This window comes from Protopterus annectens, chromosome 2.part0 (assembly GCF_019279795.1).
Source record: "Protopterus annectens isolate FY-2018-M chromosome 2.part0, PAN1.0, whole genome shotgun sequence".
Lineage (NCBI taxonomy): Eukaryota > Metazoa > Chordata > Ceratodontiformes > Protopteridae > Protopterus > Protopterus annectens.
In genome coordinates this window covers 140,312,771-140,329,117 of record NC_056728.1, presented here as the reverse complement: position 1 = coordinate 140,329,117, position 16,347 = coordinate 140,312,771, and the positions used below count along the sequence as shown (strand labels likewise).

General features: G+C 38.0%; 1 protein-coding gene across 1 annotated transcript in view; it reads right to left on the bottom strand.

Annotated features, from left to right (window-relative positions):
- The window catches only part of LOC122793005 (potassium voltage-gated channel subfamily H member 8-like), a 3,945,365-nt gene that overhangs the window by 3,899,089 nt on the left and 29,929 nt on the right, over window positions 1-16,347 (bottom strand). The gene's annotated exons all lie outside the window — the stretch shown is intronic.

Sequence of the window (16,347 nt, the reverse complement as noted above, 5' to 3'; positions counted from 1 at the left end):
CTGGTTTCGATTTTGCAAGGACTGTCATCAGGTAGGAATGACTTAGATGTTTTTGGGCTAGGGCCTGTTGAGAAAATTAACATGGACCCCAATACTAATGACCCAACAAACAGTTGCAATCATGTTTTTGAAAAGCTTACTAAGTGCATAAAGACATTACGCACCAACGTGTGGCATCTCAAGTTTTTCAAAGCTTATCAGTTAAAGGGGATTACTCCCAGGGCATTGTGTGTTAGGATCCAACCCTTAGTAAATAATATAGATGACACTCTAGCTGAAGAATCGACCCAGGACCAACAAAGGGCATCCATGGGATTTGTGAAGGCGCTCATAGCCTTTTATGAACATACGATTGATCACTACATTACAGAAGTGGGTGAGATTTGTGAGGAAACTAAGGGTTTTGAGGATTTACCATGTTATCAGACTTGTTTAAATCAACTCAGCACTGAATTACTTGATTTGTAGAAAGAATTAAAGGAGAAAAAAATGAAAATATTTAATCGTGACAAGGGTGATTATGATAGGGGAAAACCCTTTGGCACATATAAACACATTAAATTTGGTCAGGTGGAAATTAGACATCATAATCAGAAAAGAAAGAGACCAAAGTCCATCCTTAAGAAATCTAGGGTGATGAATAGTAGCACATCAGGAGAGGATTCTTCCTCAGCCACAGATGTGGATAGCAACCACACATTGGAATCCTCGACCACCAAGAGATGTAATATGGATGTCCCTTTAGGGTCTTGACACATGGGGGGTAGAAAACATAGGGGAAGCAAGAGATCTCGAGAGTCTTCTCAAGATGATGGTACAAAAGTGAACGATGCATGTAATGTTCTTAATATTTCATCCATACCCCTCTCAGAGGTGGAGATATAAGTACTGAATAAAGGTTTATCTTTTGTACCCGGTTTCTTTGTACCTGAGGATTCTTTGGCACAGGATGTATTATCTTTTTGTCACCTGTTAAACTTAAGATTGTTTTTTGATGATGAAACTATTGGTATTAATACTGATTCCTCTAAATTTCATAAATCTACTTTTACTCCGCCCATGCAACAACAAGTCGCCTCCTTTCAATCCAGTGTTTTCAAAGATCTACATTATCATTCTCATGAACACAGAATACTACCTCATAACCTCTCAAAGATCAAAACACAGGTGGTTTCTAATTTAAGTAACAACAAGAATTTAGTAATTCTGCCAGCTGACAAAGGGGGTGCCATGGTTGTTATGGATTGGGAGATGTATTTTAATGAAGCCCAAAAGCAACTCAGGGATGGACGATACTAGATGATCATGCCCTTATATCCTACTTCTAGGTTTAAGAATGAAATTGATATCTTTTTGAAAAATGCCAAGGAGGAAGGGATTATTACTGATTCTGATGTTTACCATTTGATGGTACAGGATCCTAAACCCCAGTACTTATATCTTTTGGCCAAGCTACATAAGGATTTACAAAATCCACCAGGGAGACCCATTGTATCAGGTAGAGGGTCCCTTACTGAGCCACTCTCACAGTTCCTTACTAAGTGTTTGCAACCTTTATTGAAATTGGTTAGAGCCCATATACAGGATACTACACAGTATTTGAGTATTATTTCTGATATGCAACTGGAAGCAGGTTGGTTACTTTGTATATTAGATGTCACTGCTCTGTACACTAACATCCCATATTGGGCGGGTCTTTGTTCATTAACAATACTGGTTAGATATAAGTGAATTGTATCCACTAGGGTTTAATACCTTTCTAGTGTGTCTTGCAGAGCATATCCTAACCAAAAATGTTTTTTATTTTCAAGATCAGTATTATTGGCAGGTACAGGGCACAGCTATGGGGGTGTCTTTTGCCCCCATTTATGCTGATTTATTCATGGCCTATGTTGAGGATCAACTCATTTATGCATAATTTGTATTTGGATGAAATTGACATTTGGAGACAGTTTCTTGTTGATTGCTGGTTGGTATGAAGAGCAGATAGTATTTATTTACACAAATTTGTGAAATATCTAAATGATAATAAATGGGGAATCTGATTCACTGTCCATTATCATACACACCAGATTACTTTTTTGGATGTCCTAATCACTAGGAAGCTGGAAAGGAAAGTGACATTTTTAGGGAGTATCCCCAGTATAATTCCTTACTCCATGCATCCAGTTTTCACCCCCAACACATCATCAGGAACATCCCCAAATCTCAATCCCTTAGGATTAAAAGAGTATGCTCTAACACGGACACATCTGAACACTATAGGAAGGACATGGTACAAAGATCCAAAAACAGAGGTTACAAAGATGGCAATATTATCACTGCCAGTAATTGAGCTTCTAATCAGGATAGAAAAGATCTGTTGAAATATACGGAACATTGACCGGATAAATCATCAAGTTTGAGGTTGGTTACTACATATGGAAGGAATACAGGGGCATTCATGGGTATCATTAACAAGCATTGGAATATTTTGATTTCAGAAAATAGGTTATCAGACATCCTTGGGGAGAGATGTCTCTTCTCGTTCCGCTGAGGTAAGACACTAGGTTCTCACTTTAGCCACTATAAACATGTTCAAGGGTCCTCCAAGATATTACTTCAACGCACCATTACAGGGGAGGTTTTATATGGTTGTATTCCCTGTGGGAACTGTACACATTGCATTAGAGTAAACAAATCCAAACAATTTACTAGCAAAAATTTGGCCTCTGTTTATGATATCAAATTTCTCGCTAATTGCGGGTCAGATCGGGTCATTTATTTAGTTATATGCACATGTTCTGCCTTCTATATTGGACAGACATCAAGACACTTACAACTACGCATTAGCAAACATTAAGAAATAAAAGATTGTCAAATGCACTGTATAAACATACACTCAAACATGCCACTCCCTCCTACAGATTTACTGTCATTGCCAAAATATTTGGTGACAGGATTAATAAATCTGGGTAGCATGCAAGTTTGAACCAAAATGAGAAAAAATGGATTATTAAACTGGGTGGGCTTTTTCAGCCTGGTTTAAATGATCAATTATAACTATCTAATATGCAACCAGAATTAACTATGGAATTGTATATAATAACAGGATGTGCTTAGATGTTGTTTTACACTGAAGAAGGCTATTTATAGCTGAAATCAGTCTGGTTACTCTTTTGTGGGGTTAGGGTTTTGTCCCTACCCTTATTGTTTGTTCATGTTGGAATAAATAGCCTTTTATAACCACAACATAGTGCTGGCCTTTATTGTTTGAATTTGATGCTGGTTTTCAGGGCACGAGCACTTGCTGTACTTGTGAGGGCGCTTTGTCATTTGCTTTTGCACATTTACCAAGAACAAATGACATTCTTATATCGTCTGAAAAAGTTTTGACCTCTTGCAATTGAGCTTTCAGTTTCTCATCTGATAAACTATCCAATTTTAAATCATCTACAAAAAGAAGATAAGTCTTTACACTTTGTTGTTTTCTGGGAACCAGATTGTAGCCATGACCTAATCTGTTATGTAGATAGCTTAATGAGTTAAGGGCAAGGCAAAGGAGCAGTGGTGATAGAGAGTCACCCTGGAATGTCCCCCTTTGAATTTTTATCCCTGGAATAATAATTTGTCCTTTAACATGGCTTAACTGCAAAGTGGTTTGCTACTGTTTCATGGTCACTGTAGTGTAATCAATTAGTGTAGGGTATATCTTATATTTTTTTAAGCACTATAAATTCTGGTATATAGTTTATACATCATCAGAAGGCAAACTATTGGTCTATAATTTTTAGGATAGCTTGCAGGTTCACTTATAAGTAGGAACATTGTTTTTCCTATTGTTAACCAGGCTGGTGTCTGTTCGGGGTGTGCATATAAATAGTTCTTACTCATGGCTAAATCTTTATGCAAAGATATTAATACTTTTAGCCAGAAGTTAGGTACTGCATCTGGGCCTGGGCTTTTCTTAACTTTGTTTCAATCTCTCTGGCCGTTGCCTCATCCCGTTTCATATCCTGTACCTTTAAACGTCTTATTCTTTCTTTTACTTCTTCTCTCCATTTAGCATCTTTGTTATGTTCCACAGGGTCTTCATAGATATTTCTCCAAACTGTATTTATTTCTTCTTTTTTTAGTGGTGTTTCAATTCCTTTTCTCTTGTTTCCCAATTCTCTATAAAACTTTTTTGGGTCATCAATACATTGCTTATTTTGTGCTTTTTCTTTATATTTATCTACATATCTTCTAAGTTTTGCTGCTTGTGCTGATATTTTTAGTTTACTATTTGCGATAGTGCACAATAGATCCTGATCTTTTATAATACTGTGTGTTACTTTTATCACACATATCTTTCTGAGTATATTTGTTGATCCGTTCTCTCCTCTGTACTCTAACAGTGACACTTCTTGTCTTAATTGCTTTATAGTTTTCTCTGTTTAATACTTCCATGATGGCATTTTATTTCTCCCCTTCTGTTCCCTTACTGCCCTGTGTTTTTGTGTAATAATACATGCTATTTACTTCTGTTATATTGCATGAATCTCTATGGCAGTCCTAAGTAATGTGTTCATTAGTTTTATCAGATTTCTAATTTTTGGGGTTTTATTGACCTTCTGTAGTCTATTTCTTTCATTGATCTTAATATGTCTGTCCACGCTATTAAATCAAGCAGCTTTTCTCTTAGATCATTTCTTCTCTTCTAAATTGAGGGCACATTCTTTGTTTTCCATTTCCTGCAAGCATTCTATAGAAAGTCCCAGAGCATCATCATGTACCATGTTCTCCTCAGTTTCATCCTGCGTCATCCGTTGCTCTTTCATGTGGGAACCCACTGATTAATCATTCTACAACACTGACTTTCTACTTTTCCTCTGTGTTTTCTTATTTTTGTATTGTAAAGTTTTCCATGTCTGGATTCCTTTGCCTGGATTTCTCTTCAAATATCTTTGGTGCTGCTCTTTTTGTATTGATTAGTTTTGCTTTCTACTTTGTATAAATATTGCACCATATTAAATCTCTTTTTCTTCTCCATGTCCATATTTCTTCTTCAGATGTCTCCTGCTCCTCCTCTTTCTTCTTACTTTGGGGACTCATCTTTCCAACATGCTGTGATATAAGCTGCGTTACACTTTCTACACTAGATCCTTCACTTCGCAAGTATTCCATAACTTCATCTTCTATTTTATTAACTTGTACTTTACTAATCTTCTGTTCTATATTCCCTGTTTGTGATCTTATTTTTTTATTGAGAAATTTTCCATATCTTGATGCCTTTGCCTTTATTTGTCTTCAAATATCTTTGGAGCTGCCTTTTTATGTTGATTAATTTGGCTTTCTTTTTCAATTTACATTTGAAGTTTTGGATAGTTTTTCTTGTGAAAGTATTTTTCTTTCCTCTAATTTCTCTCTTGATTTTCTGTCTGGAATTTCTGGACTTCTTGCATAATAGAAACAATTCATAATTTCTTTCTTATCTTCAATAGCCCACTCTATCATCTGTATGGCTCTTTTTGGCCTATAAGATTTTGTGATTTTTGTGGACTGCTACTTCCTTCTACAGCATGGGGCCATCCACCATCGGGGCCAGGCCCAGACCCATTGTAGGAATGTTTCCATATTTTGAGGATTCTACACTGTCATTTTTCCAGTGCTGGCATCTGTGTGCCTACCAGGATTGGGCCCTTTTTTAACTTGGAAAGTATTGTGTACCCAGCTATCTTTTTTTATTTTTTAACCTACTTCTGTTCATGATTTATGCTATATAACATACAGTCAATACATCAGTGTCATCTTGGTAAGACTTTGTGAAAAGCAGGATCCACCTCGTGAAGGTACTCACTAAGACTTGAAAATGAATTCAGTTCCAGAAACACTACTCTCCTTTGCTTGCTGGTACTGTACGTTCTTGCTGAAGTCTTCTCAGGTCATTATTCTTAATTCTGTCTCCTCCCTGAGCTTTCTTTGGATCTAGTTTGTGCAGTTTTTTTTCAATATAATCTAATTTGATTCCAGTATCTGGGGCTACCTGGATGTCACTAGCACAGCTTATCACCCCTTTTGTGCAGCCAAACTGTTTTGCATAAGATGTTGTAAATACATTTATGATCTGTTGTGTCTGAGAATAAATTTTAAAATCTGCACACAGTTTATCAATTTGTATGTTTTTACTCCTTCCACATCTTATGTATTTATAAAAAGGTTTCCTATTATGTTCAATATCTTTATAAAATTTTCTTCAAATTTTTCTTGAACTTGTCTCACACTATGCTTAGTTTGCTTATCCAGCTTGTTTATTTCATTTTTCAAAGTTGTCGTTCGACCTTTATTCCATTTCTAATATTTTTTGTATCTCACCTTAATCAGGTATCTTGTTCTTATGGAAATATATCCATTTGATATTGTATGCCTAGATCCTGATGTTAAACATTTTTTTTTTACTCAAAGCAATTCTCTTTCAAAACTTTCCACATTCCATCTGCAGTTTTTCCACTGAACATATCACTCCAGTTAGTTTTGCATAGTGACTGATTTGCTTCCCTATAATCTGTAATTAACCTTCTGTGCATTGGTTTACATTTCATTTTGGCAGAATTATCTAGCAACAAATTAACCTTTATAACCCCATGATCACTGCACATCAATGGTGGTAAAACTTGAAGTAACAGGAATTTCTTTAGGAGCACAATGCATAGTTTTTTTTTTTTTTTACAGTGTGAAGCAGTTGTTCCTGAAGATACACTGGGAATAACTTCCTTGCTAATGTGTTTGAATCAATATTATTCTAATCTGATAAATTTAAGTCCCCATCTAATATTATTCTTCCCTCCTGTGTTTCATGCAAGAAATGTATGAATTTGTCTAGGTCATCAGCACTTGACTTTGGTGGTCTATACGCTCCCAGCAATTGTTATACATTCCATATACTGTTTATCTCTGATGAATATCTGACATTTTTATTAACAGTTGCTATGTTAGGAGGAGTCATTGGTCCATCTACTGCTGACATTGCTAAATATTGACACTTATACTAGATCACAGGTTTACACAGTGTTGTGACTAACAATCTGAAGCATCTCAGATATTTGTACTTAATGATCTTAGATATTCTTAAAACCAGGATGGCATTCACCAGGTCTGGACACCATTCTTTGTGCAGAGTAATAGTCCTCTATCTAGGAAGTTAAAGGGCCTGAATATTACCTTATTCAGCATGACAAAATGGCCCACAGGCATTGCAACTCATGGCTGATAAAAGAGATCCAGTCATCAGAGGAGGGAATTACAAAAAACAAAACCCTGTCTGCGGTTATATAGTAGCATTGCCCAGTGTACAGGCTATGAGCTTGATCAAATCACCAGTGCTTACTTTTCTGTTATACAAATGTATCTGCTACGGAAGGTCCTCAGTTGCCTTCACTAGTAAATGACAAACTACAAAGTATACTGCATACACATGGGAGCCAGAGAGAAAACATGCATATGGCAGAAAGACAGCACATGCATACAGCAATCAAAGAGCACATGTGTATGACAGCAACAGGACAAATAACACAGTAAGACAGCATACACATAGCAATCAGAGAGCATTTGCATACAATAATCAGAAAGCACATGCATTCAGCAGTTAGAACTTGTGTCTGATAGAAGCCACATGTAGACTGCAGTCAGGCATCACAACTATATGTAAGGAAGACAGTACTACCTTGGGCACACCGTTGCCTCCCTTACTTTAATTTCACCAAGGGAACAAATGGCACTATCGTTATTATAATACTGCATTTAGATTTGTATACATTTATAAAGTAAATCCTGGCTGACATGTTTCCGAATGTCTCCAACACATGTATCTTAGTTTTCTAGTGCCACTAAAATGCACCTCCTTCTCTGCATCTGACATGCAACAGTTAATATCACTGCAGGTCATGTCTCTGCTATTGTCACTAAACAGCTCTCTTAAAGGAGATGTTTTTTCCATGCTAGCATGCCACAGACAAGGCATTGTGACAGAAGCATTAAACAGTTCTGCCTTCTAGCTATAGAATATGGCCTCTTAGTGAGCCAGAAGGGCAGTTACAAATCAGTCCATCAAATGCTGAGCATATCCCATATATGCATGATATGAACTTTAGCTATGACAGCTGCTGAGGTGGTATATTTTCTCCTCATTTTTAAAAGCATATCAAGTTTCCAACAACAGCCGACCTCTGCATACTACTGTAGCAGGGTCCACAGGCATGGTACTTCTGTCATCAAAGATGGCACAAAACAGCACGCCAAGATTGAGGAATAATGTGTCAAAATCTAACCAATGAGAAGAGCACTGACTGCTCGTGCTCAAATACGGAAGGACTGTGTTGACGAAATCTCACTGATGTGTTACACCGTGAACAGAAAGAACCTAGATTTTATACTTTTTCTGAGTTTCTCCTACTCTCTTTATTTTATAATATAGCCTGTGGTGGCCTCTTTGTGGAAGTCTTTCTGTTATGAGTCTAAGGTGTGTCCCTTCACATTGTCTAATTTAGAAATGAATGAAAATGTAAGTCTTTCAAAAGGCATTTGAAGATTGTAAAACGTTCACATTGCAGTTTGATTTCAATAATTGTCATTTGCTTATTTTGCAGGTTTTAATACTGCATTATAGTACTATTTAATTTATTTCATAAGGTCTATGGTATTCAGTTGTTTTAAAGAGTAAGTCTATATACAACTAATGGACTTCATCTTGAAATACAATGTTTGAGTTTGATTCCCCCCTTTTCTCCCAGTTGTAATCTGGGTGAGTCTCAGCAAGTCATTTAACCACTTATTGCTTCCAGGTCAGTCATGAAATGAGGCATTTGCCCTTAGTCATGCAACAGACTGGTGTCCTATGCAGCATTGGTTTCTCTACTGTCAGGATAGGTTCTGGTTCACCTAGAACCATAAAAAGAATAAAGTAGGTATCTGGAAATAAATGAATGTGTTTTAACAAATCTTTCTAAGCCAAATGTGAATTTATATTGGACACGTTACTTTCTAAAAAACAAAGAAGCTGTAGAAAGCATTCTCTGATAAATAATATTACAGTTTCAGAATTTTCATAGCTGTCTGCATTAGGTATACTTTTTTCTATAATTGTGTTTACGGTGTTTCAAAACCAGTTCTACTGGGTGTCATATACTGCGCTCCATGTTGAGCTGATTATGATACACAAAGAAAGGAAGCCACGGCTCAACAAGTGAGATGCAAGTGAATGGTCTTTTCTGCACATAAAATCAATATCCTATTTGCAGGTGTAGCAGCTGCACATAGTGCTAACATCTCTGCAATTTGAAACCTACAAACCTGTAAGGACTCATAGATTTCAGTAGCATAAAACTAAGGGAAAGAAAGTTGATTAAAGTGTTTTACTGATATTGTCTTACATACATTTTGCATCATGTCATGTAGTGCCCACAACATCATAGAGCATGTTGTCCGCCCCCCCCCCCCGCCATTCCAAATATAATTCCAAATATCAGTGTCCTTGTTTTATTAAAATATTTTATAAAGTAACGTTTTGCTATACTGATGTCACCAAGCTTTAAATGCACTTTACCCTTGGAGATGTCAGCAAAGGTATTGAATAAGTATGTATCCATAGACTTTAATAGATGCTTCATCATGCATATATGAGGATGAGTCCATTTATCTTTATAGACACATTTTAAGCTATCTCTACAGTAACATCACTGAGGGCTACAGCAAAAGCATTTGGGTAGCTTAGTAAAAAGCTTATTAATCTTATTTTATTAAGAAATGGCCCAAATATATCAGGAAGGATAAGGATTAAGTGCATCACTGCATGTAATCTTCATGATGCACTGCATGTGTAAATGCTGCCATAGCAACATAGGCACAATACTAGGCAACTGGTCATGTGATCATGAGTACCATAAGGTGTCCAGCCTGATACACCACTAAGTGGATGCACTTTAAAGTTCCTTCCACTCTTCAAGAACTTAAAAGTACTCACCTCCAAAATCAAGCAGGGATTACATGATAACCATGGTATAAAACTGTGTCTATCCATCCAGTCTTCAATGTATAGTCTTAAATGTAACCAAAGCAGTACTTTGTTTGACCTGTAGTGGTAACTTACTGCAAAGGCTTGGACTATATTGAGTTAGAAATACAGCCTCCAGTTAAGTATTTTTTTATTTGTTGGTGTTGCTTTAGGTCCCTAGTCTGGATGTTGTAGAAGAAAACAGTTAAGTGATATGCCTGCATTTATACATACCAAAAGGGGCATTGTTTTTGATGATGGTTCAGATAAGGGAAGAGTATAGTTGTAACATGACATGGATCTTATAAGCAGTCCCTTGGAAATTAACTGTGGCATATAGAAGGATTTCCCTACTACTATGGTGCAAAGATGATGATCTACAGAAAGAGGGAGAGTTTTATCTACATAAGTACCCAAGTCTCTTATGACTGTGTCTGTCTGAAAAGTAGCATGCATTGCACTTTTTTGCCTTTAGCTTGAAACTGTTTTGGTAACCCAGGTATTAATATATTCCAGCATTTGCTAGAGCTGTTTAGTATTACTAGATAAGCAGATAACAGTTCTCTTCTTACAGTCGTCAGCAAACTTGATCAATCTCACTTCAAGTATATTAGCTTGGGTATCTGCTAAATCTATGCCAGACACGAGATGGCCCAGAAATGATCCTTGTGGTGCCACACTAGTTTTAGTTTTACATTCAGAGAGTGTACCAGGTTAAGATTAAGCATTATGAATGTAGTGATCACTGTTTACTGCCCCTCCATGCTTGCTGGGTACAGGAGACAGAACCAAGATGCTATCCTTCAAAAAAAGGAAGCCAATCTGGTGGTCCCCTGCTATAAACAAACTCTACAACAGAAGAAAGAAACTGTTGCAAAAAAGAGTAAAGTCCCATGATTGGAGGAACTCTGTGGTCAGCCTCAGTAAGAAGCTGAGATCCCTCATAAAATCCTCCAAAGCTAGTTACAAAAACAAAATTGACACTGATTCTAAAGACAACCACAAAGCATTCTATAGCTATGTCAAGAATCTCAATGGCAACACTCAGATCTGCTCTGAGTTACAGCACAATGGCACTAAATATACAGAACCAACTGATACTGCCAACATTCTGGCAGATAGGTTCAGTGCTAACTTTACCCCTCTCTCATCCCCTAAAGGGCCCATCTCTATACTGGAAGAATGCAAAGTACTGTAATCACAGCTGCACAGGTAAAAAACACACTCTCCAAAGCCAAGAACACAGCATCCATGGGACCTGACAACATCCCAGGCTGAGTTCTACATGAACTACAGAATAAACTGGCACCCCACCTAAGTACCATGTTCAATCATAGCCTCACCTCAGGCTTTGTGCCCACTGAATGGTGCACAGCAACGGTTATCCCACTCCACAAAGGGGGAGCCACCACAGACCCTGGGAACTACCGCCCCATTAGCCTGATGAGCCTGGTCTGCAAGGCTATGGGGCGTATCATCATGGAACTTATAAACAATGACATTGGTAATTTCCAAACTCTGGACCCTACCCAGTTCGGGTTTGTAAAAGGCAGATCATGTCTCCTAAACCTGATAGACTTCTTTGAAGTGGTCACCAAAGCTGTAGATGAGGGTAAGGTGGTACACACAGCCTATCTAGATCTCGCCAAGGCTTTCAACACCATCCCCCACTCTGGAATTATAGACAAACTCACTAAACTAGATATAAATCCCTATGCTACAAGATGGGTTGCCAAATGGCTCACTGACTGAACCCACACTGTGAAAGTAGCAGACTCTAAATCCAACTTCAGACCAGTGACAAGTGGAGTACCACAGGGTTCAGTCCTAGGTCCTGTCCTCTTTGGTATCTACTTGTCTGAAATACAGGCTAACACAGAAGGTCTTTGGCTAACAAAGTTCACAGATGACTGCAAACTAGGAGCCATAATCAAATCTCCTAACAATGTGGACATCCTACAAAAGGGCCTCACTGAGACAGATGCCTGGTGTCAAAACCATAGCCTCAAACTCAATGCCAAAAAGTGCATTTTCATCCCTTTTGGTAAAAATTCTGTACCCATGAATTACCACATAGGTGGTAGTCTACTTAACACCGAAAGTGTGATAAGAGACCTTGGGACACAGGTGGACAGTAGTCTCTCCTTTGATAATCACATTGCCACAGTAGTCAGGAAATCCTTCTATGTGGCACACCTCATCACAAAAGGTTTCTCATCGAGGAAAGAAGAGGTCATAGTTCCCCTCTACTCATCACTCATTAGACCCATTATAGAGTACAATGCCCCTTTTGGTATGTACCTCACAAGACATCTACAACAACTGGAAAGGCCACAGAAATATCTGACAAAGAGGATTACTGACCTCAAACAGATGCCCTACGCAGACCGTCTCAAAAAACTCCAGCTTTACTCTGTCGCATATTGCCTACTCAGAGGTGATCTCTGCCTAACATACAAAGCTATATCAAACCCAGAGCTGTTAGACATGCTCCACGTAAAGAAATCCCAATCCCCCCGAGCTACACGCTCTAGGGACCTAAACCTTGTCACGACAATAAACAGAACATGCCGGAGGGATAGATTCCTGTCCCAGAGACTTCCTATACTCTGGAACAAACTACCTATCTATATCAAACAAAGCTCCTCATTAGCACTCTTCAAGAAAAATCTTGATGATTGGATGGGAGATAAGAAATTCACCCCGGGAATTACTTCTGTGGCTCTGCTTGACAGGGGCACAGGAAAATTATTTTCTTGGGTGGCAAAAGCCAGGGTACCATTTGGCTAGGCTTATATAGGCCCTAGAGCCAATAGCCTAGTACCTACCTATGAACCTATGAACCTATAAAACCAAACTGAGATCTAGATCAGTTGCATTGCCTAGGTCTGCATGAATGCGTTATGCTCTGATATGTTACATATTTTTTTCATTTAAAGCTGGTTAGGCTGATGGACCTATAACTTACATGGGCCTTTGGAGGGGCTGCCCCAGTGTAGAGTAGTCATAGTGGCTGTCCTCCACACATCAGGCACAAACGTTGTGCACATGCTGGTGCTGGGCAATTTCAGTAGAACCTGAGATGCTGCATGGCTTTGCACTGGTAAGAATACATCATTGTATTTTATCTGGTCTCACGGAAGTATTATTTTTAGCCAATGATAGGGATTCTAAGACTTGTTCCAAGGTGCTGTCATAGGGAAAGTACATTTTCAGGGATAGTGGGGGGTATAAGGTGGGTATACAGGGTAAAACTGGCTGTAAAATTTGTCTGGTAATGTACTGTCTATACTGTTGAGATCATAACATGTAATAATATTATGCATGAGCTTAGTGCCTTGTTGGACATAATTCCTTATTTTCCTGACATAACTGAAGAAAGGCAAAGTACTTTACATTCTGAAGAATGAGATACAGAGACAAAAAGAGTGAAGCTGTTGAAGAAAGATAGAAATACAAGGGGCTTATATCATTACAACTTTCTGAATATCATACAAAACATCTAATAACGCTAGATGCCACGATTTCCTGGCATCAATACAAATCTGTCAGGGCTCTGTATTGTGACTTGATTTATTTGTAAGTTTACGTAACTGCATTACTATTTTATTTTTCAGGATCATTTTTATTAAAAGCTTAAGAATAACTATAACAATATACATAATCAGTAAAATAACAAATATCCAATAAATAAAATTAATAGTCATATGCTAATCATTTACATATCCTGCAATACTGTTAGAAATGATAAAAAGTAGATCCAAGTTGTACTTGAATATGGACAGGGATAAACTTTGAGTTATGTGGATGGGGACTCTGTTCCAGAGCAGTGGCATCCTCTGTGACATATAACTGTCCTCCAAAGCATTCTTCTGATGTTGGATTTAGACCACTAGTCTGAGTATTTACAATGCCATTTGACTTGTTGATGTCCAGTAAATACATCAGTATTGGGTTGGAGGCTCTTTTATATGCCAGATACAGGTCACCTCTTAACAGTCTGTAGGATACCAAGTATAGTGACAGGGCTTTGAGTCAGTCCATGTAGGACATATTGTCTAGGCCTTGTATCCTTTTAGTAAGGTATCTCTGTGGGCATTTAATTTGTCTTAAAAAAACTCCTTCCTACCACCTAACTCTGAGTGTCTGTTGGGGATACCAGGCACGAACAAATGGGCTGCAATGTTCTTGTCTCACCCAGGAATGAGTAGCTCCTGTCCCTCTGGAATACCTGGAATGATAGGTTGAAGGTACAGTTGCAACCTAGTCAGGTCCTGGGGAACCAAAAAAAGTATATACAGTATATGTAAATTAGAATTAATAAGAAATACTATAATTAAACTATAGTATATATACTAGGTTCTGTGGTGCAAAGAGATGGAGTCCTGACTAAGACCTAGCTGACCAAGGGTCAGTTAGTAGCCCCAGCACTGGAGGAGCCAGATGAAGAGAAGGAGGAATGAAGGGGCATGGCCCACTCAATTCTCCCATGGGGAATGTTGCATGCACTCTGAGGCACACACGTTAGTGCAAACTTCATGGTGGAGAATAAAGAGATGAGTGTCTGTGTTTGGGGGGGAGGGGCAGTACCTCTTTGAGGCAATGTATTTTGCAGAAGTAAGGGATGTCCTTCACAGATAACCCACTGCACTTCCCCTTTCCTGTGCCTTGCCACATGTGTGCCCAGTCTAGGCCAAGGAGAAAAGCCGTAAAACTGTCAACTACACTTGATGACTGCTTGGAGGATGGCCCATCATAGCTGGCCCTTGCCCAATAGTACTAAATGTGAAGATTGGTTGAGAAAAGGACTGATGGTCAGCAGGCAGCAGAGCCAAAAAAAAAAAACAACAACAACAAGACGGCACAAAAATACAGTAAACAAAGAAGTTAATCCAGCATTGTTCACAAGAAAGCCTGGAGATAATACTGGAAGGTCTGGAAAAATACATATTTTGGAGAATCATGAACTGGATATAGTAAAGTTTCATAAACCCAATATAATTTATGGAAGTTTCCCAAACATTTTACATAAGTATATGACTGCTGCTTCCCAAGGATAAAACATCAAAACAAAACTAACCTAGGTTAATGAGAAATCACAGAGGATACCAAGCTCTGCAAGCCATAAAGACAGTCAGTACTGCTGCAGGACAATCCCCATAACAGTGACCATTTCCAAGTATTCATGACATGCACCATTAGCAGAGATAGTATGGACATGAATGAATGAGACTATGGCTTGAGTCTCACCACTGACCAGAATAATATGGAACTTTAAACAGTCATTTTGGTTCCTATATTAACCCTCATGATGCATTGTGGTGTAGAATGACTTTCTAGAACTAAGCTCAGTAACTTAAAATCAGAGTTCCTGAGTTATAGCCTGCTGGATGTGGAAGGTTTCTCTCTGTAGCACTGACGTTCAAGCAATTTGTTGTATGACAATGAATAGGATATCCTGGATGCCCAGTTTTCCATTATTGACATAAACTGTAAAGTCAGTTTGTATATTTTGTTGAACTTTCTTTATGTAATTTAAGCTTATATTGTAAAATAAATGAAATAAGAAAATAATATTGGCTATAATAGAGGTAACTGAGTGAACCTTAATAGCTTGAGCACAGTTTTTCCACAAGTAAGATACAAAAATGGAAAGACACTGCTCCCTGAGCAGATGTCTTTTCTGTATAAGCATTCATACTATTATTAGCTAACTAAATGAAAAGAACCACCTCCTTGCCACAGCTATACAATCACTGCCAGTCAGCCATTTGTGACAACGGCATTCAGTGAGAATGTATGGCGTGTCGGGGACGACAGCTTTAAATAAGGCTTTTACAGCAGCTAGCTGTACCATCCAATCAGTCACTCTGCAATGCAAACAAACTGAAAAATAATGAATGGAAATATCTGCATGCTAATTTTTATTATGAATGAAGTGAATTTCTGAGGTTTCTATCAGAGCTACAGAAATATTGCAAAAAAAAGGTAACAGTGCCAGCCTAGATGTATGTTATTTTGTCTTAAAGGTTAGGAGGTTCTTGTATTGTAACCCACCCATATTTCAGTGTTTGCATTCATTGAGATAAATTTATTCACCCATCAATGATATTTTGACTTTGATCCTTTCTGGATTACATTTAGGTTTATCAACAACAACTCTGTTTAGTGTTAGGTAGTAATACTCTTCTTGGGAGCAACAGATCAGCTTTAATCAATACTGTCACAAAACAGCAAACAAGTGATTCACTTAATTGGACTTGAGGTAATCTCAGTGCAAACAAATTAAGAGTGGACTTTAGTAATGGTTTCTGGCGCTTTTTTAGAACTAACAGCTGTAA